We start from the raw sequence: 14,091 nt of genomic DNA, 5'->3' as shown, positions 1-14,091 counted from the left end.
GTCAGGTTTGTGAAACCGACTGAGAAATTCACAAATGTTGCAGCCCCATCGCAACAAGAAATTCCTCAAGCTGAAGCGTCTGCTCAGCCAACTGAAGAACATGCCAGCACCGCTGATGACATTCAGGCTGCTGAAGAAAATGCTAGTTCCAGGGCTGATGACTCCATCCCAGCCGCTGAAGAAATTGTCAGGGCATCCACTAGTGGTGCGCCTGAAGAAACTGAAGAAGTCAGGGCAACTGCATCAGTTGCGCCTGAGGAAATTCAACCAGATTCCTCAGTTCCATCTGCGCCTACCCCAACTCCAATTCTTCCATGTGCATTCGATGTGAAGAAGACCAAGGCTGCAGAGCGAGCTGCAGCGAAGAAAAGGAAAGCATCCAGTGCTTCAGAATCTTCAGCTCCAAAGAAGATGAAGCCTCTGACAAGCTCTATTGAAAATCCAATTAATGTTGTTCTGATTTCCGCCATGCCATCAAAGGACCTTGTTCCTTTTGATGAGGAATATGTGATCCGTAGCAGATCTAATGAAGAACCTCAATCTGCTGCTTCGTCATAGCAGGTTGATGAAGAAATTGAAGTGGATACGATCCCTTCAACACCTGTTGCTTCCTCGCCAATGCCTCAGTTCACAGCTGAAGAGGCTGGCGTTGAAGAAATTGAAGATGAAGATGTGGACATTGGCTGCACAACGCCCGTGATGAATGATGACTTTTGGTAAATTCAGCACCCCAATACTCCACTCTTCACGCCACTACAACAAATACCTCAGTCCCCTGCACCAACAGTTCAAATGGGATCTGAAGAAACTCATCCCACCTTGTCTATGCATGAAGACATTCCAGCTGCTTGTGCTGAAGAAGCTGCTATTGTTGAACCTTTGAACACGCAGACTACTACTGAAGAGGAACCAGAAATTCCTCAGCCTGAAGAACCTGAGATTGCGATTCCTGAGGTTGTGATGCAACTCATTGACACTCCAGTGCCCAAGCCCAGGGATCCATTCTCAAAGAAGCAAAAGTTCAAGGCTAGAGATTTCTTCAGCGAGCATGTGTTCTTCACTGACTACAACCCGTATGACTCTGCTCGCATAAGGAAGAGGCGTTTCTAGACTGCTAGTCAAGCCAATTTCTATTCCTCAGTACTGTTCGACAAAGACAAAGTCTTCGATCATGAACATATTCCTCATGTGGACATGGAGTCTCTGCCGTGCTTCGAGCCAGTCCTCAATGTTCTTCACGATGCTGGATTGCTGAACTTCTGCACTGACATCTGTGACTGGAATGAAGAACTCATTCTTCAATTCTATGCAATGCTGCACATCACAGGAAACTCTGAAGATGTGAATTCATGGGTGCTGGACTGGATGTCTGAAAATACTCACTACAAGGCACCAGCAACTGAATTGCTTCGTGCCCTCCCACTCAGTCCTCCCATTGACGGTGCTCGTTGCGTCTACAGTGAACCTGAACTTTCAAATCATTTCATGCAAGTGTTGATGAAGCCTTTGAAGCCAGGGCAGGCTCCTCGAACCAAATTCCTCGTCAAGGAATTACTATATGTGCCCCAGACTGTCTATCGCATTCTGACGAAGACAATGAGTCCAATCAAAGGCCACGACTCAAATGATGAAGAGGTCGTTGGCATCATGAAGAACATGCTTTTCAATATCATTCATGGCGTTCCCGTCAACTTCCATGATTTCTTCATGAGGACTCTGGTGAATATTGCTATGTCACCATTTGAACTGAAGCCTTATGCACCATGGATTATGAGATTCATCAGGACAAGGGCTTCACTGAATTACAAAGCTGACACTTTGAACCATGGCAGCTACTTGCCTCCGATTGAAGTCCTCAAATGGACATATTCCTCAGCTGATGACAAAGGCAAGGCAACTGCTATGATAGATGAAGGCATTCGTCCATTGGATGGTCAATTTCGCAAGGCTGCATCCTTCTCCACCAATGATGACTCTGCCACACATGACTCTGCCGCCAAGCAAAATCCTCAAGCCACAGCTCCCAGGTGATGACTGATCATGAGTTACTCCTCGGTCTTCATCAGAAGGTTGATCGCAATCACAAATGGGTCAAGCGTCAGTTTGGTTCAATTCTTCACAAAATGACATCAACACACAATGCAGTGAAGAAAAACCAATACTACCTCCATGAAACCTTCAACCGTACCTGGGTTGTTCTATCACATGTCTACAACGCTGCTGATCTGAAGAAAATGGGTCTCAAGGAAGAATTTGACTGGTCTGCACCTCCACCAAAGAAATTCAAGAAGGTCAAGGTTCCTTCCTTGGTGGCCAGCTCCTATTCTTCATCACCCGAGACTGATGAAAATGAAGACTTAGACGACACTGCGGCAGGCCCTACTACAACTATCGACCCCAACGATGGCGCTCCTCCATCAACTTGATATTCTTCAGGGGCGTTAGTCCTCAGTTTCGAACCTTTTGGTCATTCGATGACAAAGGGGGAGAAATTTGAGTTAGTCTTCAAGCGGGTCTATTATTTGGGCGTTTTTTGCTAAGTTACAACTCTCGTTCTTCTGAAACTTTATTGGATCGAGTTGTAATCTTAAACCCGATGGTGCCCTGATACTTTTTGATGCACTGTGCTTTGATACTCTTGATACGTTATTCTGCATGCTTGTTCCTCATTAATATTATTGCACGCATGCTGAATTTCATCAGGCACCATATTTCATCATGCATTTCAAATTCTTCATATTATATGTTAAATGCGTGTATGAATTACAAGATATGGGGGGAGATCTCCATGATTCAACTCTTCAAGTGTGCATTGCTTTAAAAGCAAATTCCTCACTATGCACATCTTCAGGGGGAGTTCTTTTATATCTTGCAATCAAATTCCTCAATATCAGTACTTACACTTCATATGTTTATCCCCGTTGAAAACTTAACCTATATTGTCATCAATCACCAAAAATGGGGAGATTGTAAGTGCATCTAGTGCCCCTTAGTGATTTTGGTGTATTGAAGACTTATAGGTTAAGGGACTAATGTGTTTGTGAGTGTACACAGGTCTATAAGTCTATGAGGAGTTTGATATCTACAGAGAAAGTCGACCCCTAAAAATGAATATCTTCGACTGGAGATTTTGGTATTCCTGAAGACTTTCATGAAGACTTTGAAAGTGAAGAAATTGGTGTATCCGTGAAGACCTGATATTCATGCGAGGAATATGAAGCTTGAAGACTTTCATTTTCGTAGTTTTGTTTTTCTCTTTCTTGAGTCATAGGAAACACCGTACTGTTAAAGGGGGTCGAGGAAATACTAAGGAAAAATTTCCATGCGATGCTCAACTCAAAATCCTACACCTACCAAACCCTTCGAGTGAAGCCTTTGGAAATCTCATACAGTTCAATCAATTTCTTCAATGACAGAGACGAAGTTCTTCTGGTCGCTGAGGAATTTGTTCTGACTGAGGAGTTAGGAATTCGCTAGTGCGGATTGCCTACACAGTGAGGAACATGATAGCCCTGAGGAATTTGATAGTCAAATTTCTGATCGTTGCTGTGCTGCGCGCCAGCTGTCCCAAAATATCTTATCCACCTAACGGTCATATCAGACAAGGGCATTTTTGTCTTATCACGTCGGGCTGCTCCCTAGGCTATAAATAGCCACCCCCTACAACCACTAGCTGGTTGGCTGCTTCGAGAGAAACTGACATTTGTCAATTGAGAGCAACCCATCCTCCGAGGACTTTGAGCGAAAATCATCGAGTGAGGAAAAACCCAAACCCAAACACCTTCAAACCCCAAAATGATTGAGCATCACTGAAGAGATTGATCCTGCGTGGATCCAATGCTTGTTACCTTTGAAGATTGTGCTTCTTCCAGACGGTTAGGCGTCATGGTCTAGAGCATCCAAGAGGAATTGTGGATCGCCGAGTGACCGAGTCTGTGAAGGCTTGGAAGTCGCCTGAAGACTTACCACGAGTGATTGGACGAGGTCTGTGTGACCTTAGTTCAAGGAGAATACGGTGAGGACTTGGTGTCCTGAGCTGCATGCTCAGCGACTGGGTGTCTAGGACTGTGTGTCCTCGAGTTTAAATACTCAGCCGCTCCAACCAGATGTACAACTGAGACAGCAGTTGGAACTGGTATACCAAATCATTGTCTTCACCAACCTTACTGGTTCTATTTCCCCAACTCTTTCATTTCCTCATTACTATGTTGAGTGATTGTTCATATCTGTGTTTGAAGACTTTGACTGAAGACTTTCTCAATTTCCTCAGTTCAATTTCTTCAGTCTGTTTGTCTTCATCTTGTGTTATCCTGTGTTTACGCTTCATGTACTCTATGTTTGTCTTCATTTCATCATAACGACTATGTCTGTATCCTGTTATGCTTACTTCTGAGTACTTATTCCGCTACTAGTAGTTCTTCGCTAAGAAATTTCCTCACCGGCAAATTCCTCAGTGAAGAATTCATAAAAATCGCCTATTCACCCCCCTCTAGTCGATATAACGCACTTTCCTTCAACCTGTGTGTAGCCTTGAGCTACAAGCCGTGCCTTATTCCTCACCATAAGGCTATTTTCATCTTGCTTGTTGCGGTAGATCCATTTTGTGCCAATGATGTTGTGCTTGCGAGGATCTGGACGTTTGACCAGTTCCTAGACGTTGTTGAGATCGAACTGATGTAGTTCTTCTTGCATAGCCTGAATCCACTTAGGCTCCAGAAATGTTTCATCTACCTTAGTGGGCTCTGAGATAGAGACAACAGCAAAGTGCCCACAAAAGTTAGATAAATGTGAAGATTTTGAGCGCGTGAGAGGACCTGGTGCTTCAATTTCATCAATGATCTTCTCGATTTGCACTTCGTTAGCAATGCGAGGATGAGTGGGTTGTCTTCGAGGAATTTGATCAGCATTCCCTTCAGTAGCATTTTCTTCAGCACCATTTTCTTCAGGTGCGCCAGCCCGGTGATCATCAATATCTGGAATGAATTCTTTAGCAGATTCTTTGGTAGGGATGACATCCTCAGTAGCCTTGAACTTAATAGAAACCTCAGGTGTTGGTTCATCTATCACAGGAGGTAGGTGCTCTTTTTGCGAGCCATTAGTTTCATCGAACCGCACATCTACAGTTTCAACAACTTTGTGAAGAACGTTGTTGACAACTCTGTAGGTGTGCGAGTCCTTTCCATAACCAATCATAAAACCTTCATGTGCTTTTGGTGAGAATTTGGAAGTCACTACACCATGCACTAGAATTCCCTACTGATGTCTGTTGGGAAAAACACAGTATTACCAACCGATAATCTATCAGTAAAATTTCTAACAAACTATGGGTCGGGAAACCTCTATATAGTGACCTACTATCAGTCGGGAATGCTAAACCATATAACATCCAACAATCGGTCGGGAATTCTGTTATGCCCGCCAGACCATCGGTCGGTAAATAACCCCGACCAACCATCAGACGCTAAATGGGCCTCGCGCGCGAACGCCAAATTTGTAGCGCCAATAACCGGCCCAACCCGCGAAGATTTTTTCCCAAAAATCACAAGCACGCGCAGAAGGTAGCCAAATCCCTAGATTCGTTCCCCACGCACGCTGCCTGGGGCTCCCGCCGGTCGACCCACACCGTCCCACCGCCGCCCCGACACCGCCCGGGGCTACCGCCGGTCGATCTCGACGCCATACCACGGCCGCCCCATACCGCCATGCCTCTACCGCGCCGCCCGACGCAGCCATGCCTCTAAACGCCGCCGTGCCTCTATAGCGCCGCTCCACGCCGTCCTGCCCCTTCAGCGCAGCCCAACGTCGTCCTGCATCTCCACTGCCGGCCCAACGCCTTCCTGCTCTCTCTCCGGGTGGCCGCCTCTCTCCACGGCCACATCTAGCACAGTTGCCGCCTTCCTCCCTGGCCCGACCTCCCCCATGTCCACCACGAAAGCACACGCAGCGGTGGCGGCGATTTGGATCGGGGCAGCGTGCGGCTGGGCAAGGGCATCGATGCGGCTGAGGTATAACTCCTCCCTCTCTGTCTTTGCATCCCTCCTTCTATCTCTCTCTTCTGGAGGCGTATTTTGACAGTTGCTGGCAGGGAAAGGAGTACTCCGGCGGCGGGGAACGGGGAGCTCCGGCGGTGGGAAACGAGTAGATGTTCCAGTGGACAAGGCACCTCATGCTTTTATTATTCTCTGGTTCTCCGATTTGCTGTGTACTGCTGCCAGCTAGTCTGATTGTGAGAAGCTTTATGGCAGCGATATGAACTAATTTTAGAAGTTGAGCTGTTGTGTGCAAATTTTGTTTATTTCCAGTGCAAATTTTGTGGTACCGATATGAACTAATCTTTTTTTTCCATTGGTCATTTAGTTCACCTTTCACTAAGAGTCATGTTTACGGTGTTACTCTTGTTATGCTTCTGCCCAAGATAAGTTAATTTTTGCTCTTCCAAAAAGGTTCCCCGGATATGTTTCCTGTTTTGTGCTTAGTTTGCCATGATGTGTTTAGTCTGCCACCGTGTTTAGTGTCTCTTTGTGCTTGATAAGAGGATTGTTCAAATGTAAAAACTTTCTTTTTACATGAGATGACATGGCTTTTGCCCCCTGTTTTCGCTGACTTGGTTTCTGCAGGTAGCATAGTGTATAACTGCTGGTAACATTGAGTCGTCAAGGAGAAGTAGCAGGAGGAAAAATGGCAAGCGCAAGTGGAAGCGGAAAAGCTAAAGGTGGTGGGGGTCATGGAGGAACATCTGAAAGCGGTAAGAGGTACAAGTTTGATGCCGCGCTGATTGATGCACAACTTATGAAAAGATGTGACAGTAGAATTAGTGAAGCTGACTGGAAGAACCTTATTACTTACTGGAGATCTTCGGTATTTGAAGTAAGTCATCCCGCTGACTAGAAAACTGTAGTATATGCATCCACACTCTGTTCTGGACCTAAATATATGTAGCACATGCTGATTCCTTGTAACATACTCTGTTCTGGACCTAAATAAACAAATATGCATGTAATCATTAGTTGCAATTATTGGTCAAACAATATATACGATATCAAAACAGTAGGCAGTGTTGTTGCCAACATGTCTAGTCATAATAAATCTCCTTTCCTTTTTTTGTTGTAGTCTCGCAGTGCTATCGCCAAAAAGAATCACGCAAGTGTCTCATACATCCAGCAGCAAGAGTCATGCCCGTGTTACTGAAGAAAATGAAAAATAATTACCCCAATTAAAAGTGATATGCCACTGTGTTTCAGTGACTAATACATGTAAAATAAATAAATGATTGTAGGCTGTCAAACTTGTCCATCAGCCTCGAAGAGATCAAGTTTATATCGAGACAAATACATGCAAGAAAGGGGATAAGAAAGGGAGTTATGTGCCGCAGGCAGAAGCAACAATTGTAAGTCACTTTTGCCATGCTTTCTCTGTATTACTCAAAAATTGTACAAGTAAAATTTACATAGCAAGTAAATATAATACATTTTGCAGAAATATCTCGTAGAGAAAGCTGAAAAGCGCACTGAATGGAAGGAAAAAGCATTCAAGAAGGTGATCTGTTTGCACATGTATGTGGAATGAAGGAGCCAAGGGGTCGTGTTCGTACTTCTGTATGCATGGACTGGTCATGAAACTCCTGTTGCTCAGGCAACAATTTCCAAATTTGACCCGTATTTGGTCAGGCAAGGTTCGCTTTTCCTTTAATCATGCATATTGATTATAATAGTCTTATGCTATTTTAACCTTTGCACTGTGCTTTGTACATATAACTTATACTATGCGCAAATATATTGTTTCCATGTAAGAAAGTGTGATGAATAAAAATAAGTCAAAAAATATATACAATGCCTTCTGAATCTGAGCAATATCCCCACAATTTTTTTTCTGTATCACAAGAGACCACCATGATGAGTATATGTGTTCCAATGAGCAGATAGTGCTAGCTTAATTTATGAATAATGGAAAAATATATTGAGGCTGTGAAGAAGGCTGCCATCGAGACAAAGAGCGAGCACCCCAAGGATTAATGCGTGGCATAGAAGGTTATCAAAAGAACTATGTCTTTTTGTTAATTAATTTCCTAGATAAGTACACTCGCACATGCATCTTTGCGACAAAATAAAAACTAAACTATCTCTCTCTCTCTCTCTCTCTCTCTCTCTAATGTTATCAAAAGTACTAATTGTGAATTTCATCTCTATTTTCTCCAAAAACTCTGTTTGGTATCCCTTTCACTGTAAGTTTATTACTATGTGATTAGAGAAATTAAGATGTATATGTGCATACTGTAAGAACATGAGCAGTGGTGTACAGATCCTATGAAGTGAAATACCCAACGCAGTTTATACTCAACGCAGTTTATGTGTACAGATCCTGTGTGCATATTTTCGTTTTTCCTAGATTTATAGAAAAATAGCATATGCGGCATAAGCAAAAACTGTTTGTGATGTAAACTATGGTCTAATGATTTAAGATCGTCATAGTTATTCCCAACTAATAATCTCAAACACAAAAAAGGTACCCCGTGTGTATGCACAGGTCGATGAAAATGTCACACAATTGATTCTATGCTGTATCACCCAATGTATAGCAGCTTCCTTGACTTTATTTTGTTCTCATCGAGTGGCATGGTATTCTGCCATGTTCCCCTGTCTATGCATCATTGGCCCTTGGCCGGTGCTTCTCCTGTTGAGCGCCGAGGGGGAGATTAAATAAGAACAGCAGCAGAGCAACATCGGCGTTGAAAAAGAGCATCGGGGAGATTATTATGCATGGCAAATTAATACACTTCTATAACTATGTAATTTCGATATTTATTGTACTGAAGCTCCACTATAACAACCAGTGCACTAAATAACAACAACTTTTGTAATCCATGTGCAGTTCTAGGTTCTGGCTTTGTAGTGTGCATCATCTAGTTGAAAAATGAAATGATGTGAAACTATGTTCGATCTTGCTGGTTTGCTGCTTGTCAACATTGCTATGCTGCTGTCTGCTGAATTCTGGGTGTACGTCGATGCAAATGAACATGGAAACGACTTCAGCTTCACATTTTTTTACTAAGCCTCATGATGCTAATGGTAGTTGGTTTCTATACTCTGCAAGCCTCATGATGCTAATTGAAATATCCTTTATCATGTTGCAGATGCTAAGCAAATGCTTTCGATGCTACCTGTTCTTATTCAGCTGCTAACTTTTCTTAATCATCTGATTTCTTCTTTCATTCATGTAGGAATGGCTAAAGGTACGCGCGCTTTTAAAATTTCTAGAAGGGTACCCCTTTTCCTGTCAGTGGTAATGAATTCTCTTGAGTTGCTTTGGTATGAAATGATATTGAAGGTAGCTTAGAGAAAATATAACGTTGTGTGGAATATTTATCGGGGTTTTTGACTTGCAGATGTTCAAGCTAGAGAATGTTCTCCAATGAGATGAAGGATGAAGGCTTTGATGTCAAGTGCAAGAACGATGCAACGATCTTGCTGGAAGGCTGTGAGGATGGGTATGTAGTTGCCCACTACAAGGAGCCAAGGCAGATGATGTATTGCAGAAAAAAAAGCGACAAACTTTTGCTCTCAGACAGTGAACTATCATGTTTCCTCTATTTAATTAGTTACATTAGTTTATTTATAGGAAACTTGGCTGGCCATTCGTTCATAACTATTGAACTATTTATATGTGAAAATTAATGAATGTGTGTGACTATTGTTTGGTTCTGGTTTAATATTGTTGGATGATGCATGTTACTGTTATGTATGATTATGTAACTTCATTGACATTCTGTGGGTAACATGAAATCCAGCTGTGGGAAGGCTAACGGTTGTTGGTTGGTAAAAAAAACCATGTCACACAGCCGGTCGGGAAAGGCTAATGCTTGGCTCGACAGAATGTTGGTCGGGAAACAAGACCCTGTCAGATAGTCGGTCGGGAAAACCCTTGGCTACACTAACGGATTGTCGTTCGGGAAAGATTACCCTGTCTGATAGTCGGTCGGGAAAGGCCCATGGCAACCCCAACAAACTGTTGGTCGGGAAAGGCCCATGGCAGGCCCAACATATAGTTGGTCGGGAAAGATACCTTATAGCCGACAAACAGTCGGTCGGGAAAGATATGTCGGTCGGGAAAGGGCTTTCTCGTCTGGACTTTCCCCAACAGAAGTTGTTGGTCAACAATAGTCTTTCCCGACCGACTGTCTGTTAGAGAAACTTGTATTCCCGACCAACCTGGCTGTTAGGGATGAAGTGTTGTGGTGTAGTGAGTGTGATGAGGATCTCTAATCCAACATTTAGCACCGAAGACTTTGAAATAACTTACATTGGGCTTTTTGTCAGGGAGGAGTTCATAAGCAGTTTTCTTGAAGAATTTGTGAAGATATACCCTGTTGATGACGTGGCACGCAGTATCAATTGCCTCAATCTAGAAGCGACGAGGCATCTTGTATTCATCAAGCATAGTGCAGGCCATTTCAGTGAGGGTTCTGTTCTTGCGCTCCACGACGCCATTCTGCTGAGGAGTATAAGGAGCAGATAACTCATGAGTAATACCAAGTTCGTCAAGATAGCCATCAAGACCAGAATTCTTGAACTCGGTCCCATTGTCAGTTCTGATGTGCTTGATCTTCACACCAAAGTTGGTTGAAGCCCTCGAGGAAAATCGTTTGAAGACTTCCTCCACTTCATGTTTGTAAGTGACAATGTGCACCCATGTGTAACGAGAATAATCATCAACAATAACAAAGCCATATTGAGATGCATCATTTAGAGTTGCAGAATAATGGTTAGGACCAAAGAGATCCATGTGAGGCAATTCAAATGGTCGAGTGGTGGTCATGATAGTCTTCGCTGGATGCTTGGCCTTTGTCATCTTTCCAGCTTCACAAGCTCCGCATAAGTGATCCTTGAGGAATTTGACATTCTCAATGCCAATGACATGCTTCTTCTTCGCAAGCGTGTGCAAATTCCTCATGCCAGCATGACCAAGTCGTCGATGCCATAGCCAGCCTTCTGAAGCTTTTGCAAGTAAGCACACGACTGGTTGTGGTCCTGGAGAGAAATCAACAATATACAAGTCTCCTCTCCTAAAGCCTTCGAAGACTTTGGAATGGTCACCTTTCATGATCACAACACAACGATATCTTCCAAAGACAACAACCATATCGAGATCACAAAGCATTGAGACAGACATGAGGTTGTATCCTAAGGACTCGACATGCATGACTTTGTCCATGTGTCGATCCTTTGAGATCTCAACCTTACCTAGACCCAATACCTGACTTTTGCCTTTGTCTGCGAAGATGATATGCTTCAGACATGACGGTGATAAAGGAGCATCCATCAATAGATTCTTGTCACCAGTCATGTGATTTGTACATCCACTATTGAGGACCCACTCGTTTGCTTTGGGTTGATCATCCTGCAGATGAATTAGTGCAACTTACGAACTCATATACTTCATCAGTGAAGAATATGACATCAATATCATCAGATCAATTTCATCAAGCAATAGCACAGATAAATCAGTATGAGGACATGAGAAATGAAAATTCATTTCTTCATGATTAGCCTGCGTCCTTTCAGGCACATTCAGGTCTCCAGCAAATTCTTCAGACGTTTTGAGCACGTCTGGAGACCTGACCCTGCATAAGAGATTAGTTCTTTTTCTTCACCACCCACATCTAAAGGGGTGGCAAAGAACTCATCACTCTGCGAGCACCATATGAGAAAGGTGGCATAGAAGCCAGTCCGCTTCGTTTCGCATGAGAAGGGTTAGAGTAAGCATATGAGTAAGCAGAGAAATTCTTCGAGGACTTATGAACATAATGATTTGAAGAATAATACTCATATTCATAGCCCTTAGCTCTACCCTGCGAAACAGAAGGGTTAGCACGATAATGATCATATGAGGATTTTGATCCTTTTGAGGAATTTGATCCATATGAAGAATTAGGTCCATATGAAGAATTTGATCTGGGGTTCCTATTCTTCACAGGTGGTGTCATGAGGACATTCACCTGAAGACTTTCAAGATAACTTTTGGGAACCCAGATTTTCTTCATAGGGGAACAGTTCCTGCAGTTAGTGCCAACATATCTAGCAAATACTTCACCATTCCGACTTTTGAACAGTTTATAGTTGGAGTCAAATGACTCATCAGAAGAATGAGGAGATTCACATGTAAAGCCAGATAAATTGGATGGATCAACATGAGGTCCCTTTGCAACAACCCATGAGGTTTTGGGGTACTGCTCAGGCTTCCAATATGTTCCATTAGCATTGAGTTTCCTCTCAAAGGCAATACCCTCTTTCCTAGGGTTCCTGTTGAGTATCTGCTTTTTAAGCACATCACAAAGAATCTGATGCCCTTTGAGGCTTTTGTACATGCCTGTCGTGTACAATTCCTTCAGCCCTGCATCATCAGTGGTACTAGCAATGTCCTCAGATGAGGAATTAGTGATAGCAGAGACAGGTGAAGAATTTGTAACATTTGAAGCATTTGAACATTCAGGTGAAGAATTAGTAGATTCACGTTCAATGCACTTTAGACATGGAGGAACAAATTCTTCCTGGGTAGCGTTGATTTGTTGAGCAAGTAATGAATTGCGCTCCTTCTGAAGATCTTCATAACTCACTCTTAGCTTCTCAAGATCTTGCTTTCTTTGAAGAAATTCATAAGAAAGCTTCTCGTGATCAGATAAGAGTGTGTTATGATGACTTTGAAGGTTGTCAAACTTAGACTGAAGTCTCTGAAGATTTTTAGTTAAGTCTTTAGTGCGGTCCATTTCTTCACCCAACATATCATCACTTTTGTCTAGCATGTTTTGAAGCTTTTCAATAGCCTTTTGTTGTTTCACAGCAATCTTAGAAAGTTTAGAGTATTTGGGCTTAAGATTTTCAACAGATTCATCCTCACTAGATTCAGAGGAGGGGTATTTAGTTACCTTGGCACCCTTTGCCATGAAGCAATAGGTGGGAGCATAGTCATCATTTCCTTCATCAGCATTGTTGCCATTTCCTTCAGATTTGAAGATAGACTTGCTGACGAATGTGGTAGCAAGAGCTAGGCTTGCCACACCAGACTCGGACTCCTCAGATGCCTCCTCTTCCTCATGATCCTCAGATTCAGCCTCAGAGTCCATTTCCTTGCCAATGAATGCCCGAGCCTTCTTGGAGCTGCTCTTCTTGTGAGATGAAGACTTCGAGGATTTTGATGATGAGGACTTTGAAGATTTCTTCTTCTTCTTGGCATCATCAGAACTGTAATCCTTGTATTTCTTCTTCTTTAATTCCTTGTCCCACTGAGGACAATCTTGAATGTAATGACCAGGTTTCTTGCATTTGTGGCATAACCTCTTTTTCTAGTCACTAGATGAGGAATCGTTGCTCCTTGAGGATTTTCCAAAGCAACCACGTCTTGAGAACTTCTGAAATTTCTTCACAAGCAGTGCTAGTTCCTGGCTCAGTTCTTCAGGATCACCAAGGCTGCTAGTAGAGTCCTCTTCTTCAGACTCAGAGACTGCCTTGGCCTTCAGAGCACGTGGTTTGCCATAGCTCGAACCATAGAGATCTTTCTTCTCAGCAAGCTGGAACTCATGAGTGTTTAGCCTCTCGAGGATATCAGCGGGATCAAGTGACTTGTAATCAGCACGCTCTTGAATCATCAGTGCTAGAGTGTCAAATGAGGAATCGAGTGATCTCAGCAATTTCTTCGCCACCTCATGGTCGGTGATGTCAGTGGCGCCAAGCACTTGAAGCTCATTTGAGATATCAGTGAGGCGATTGAAGGTTTGCTGAACATTTTCATTGTCGAGTCTTTTGAAGCGGTTGAAGCGATTGCAAAGAACGTCAACACGAGAGTCATGTTGAGTTGAGACTCCTTCATTTACTTTGGAGAGCCTATCCTAGATAAGCTTAGCAGTTTCCAAAGCACCCACTCTACCATATTGCCCTTTGCTCAGATGGCCACATATGATGTTCTTCACTTGAGAATCGAGTTACTTGAATCTCTTCACATCAGCAGCATTCAGAGAAGGTGTGACTGAGGGAACACCATTTTCCACAACATACCAGAGATCGTTATCAATTGCCTCAAGATGCATTCACATCTTATTCT

The 14,091-nt window shown here is 43.1% G+C and overlaps 1 long non-coding RNA gene across 6 annotated transcripts; it reads left to right on the top strand.

The window, feature by feature from the left end:
• Positions 1-5,537: 5,537 nt before the first annotated feature.
• LOC123157269 (uncharacterized) lies at positions 5,538-9,698 on the top strand. 6 transcript variants are annotated; one of them, XR_006478891.1, is made up of 7 exons: positions 5,541-6,005; positions 6,086-6,867; positions 7,277-7,387; positions 7,477-7,672; positions 7,919-8,027; positions 9,218-9,279; positions 9,383-9,698. It is a non-coding gene; the product is annotated as an uncharacterized lncRNA (long non-coding RNA). The 6 variants fall into 6 exon arrangements; XR_006478894.1 differs by having other exon boundaries at positions 5,538-6,005; positions 6,618-6,867; positions 7,477-8,027; XR_006478889.1 differs by having other exon boundaries at positions 5,539-6,005; positions 7,477-8,027.
• The last annotated feature ends 4,393 nt before the right edge of the window (positions 9,699-14,091 follow it).

The sequence above is a fragment of the Triticum aestivum genome, chromosome 7B (assembly GCF_018294505.1).
Source record: "Triticum aestivum cultivar Chinese Spring chromosome 7B, IWGSC CS RefSeq v2.1, whole genome shotgun sequence".
In the NCBI taxonomy this organism is placed as follows: Eukaryota; Viridiplantae; Streptophyta; class Magnoliopsida; order Poales; family Poaceae; genus Triticum; species Triticum aestivum.
Note: the sequence above shows the minus strand (reverse complement) of the source record. Positions and strands in the feature narration are given on the sequence as shown.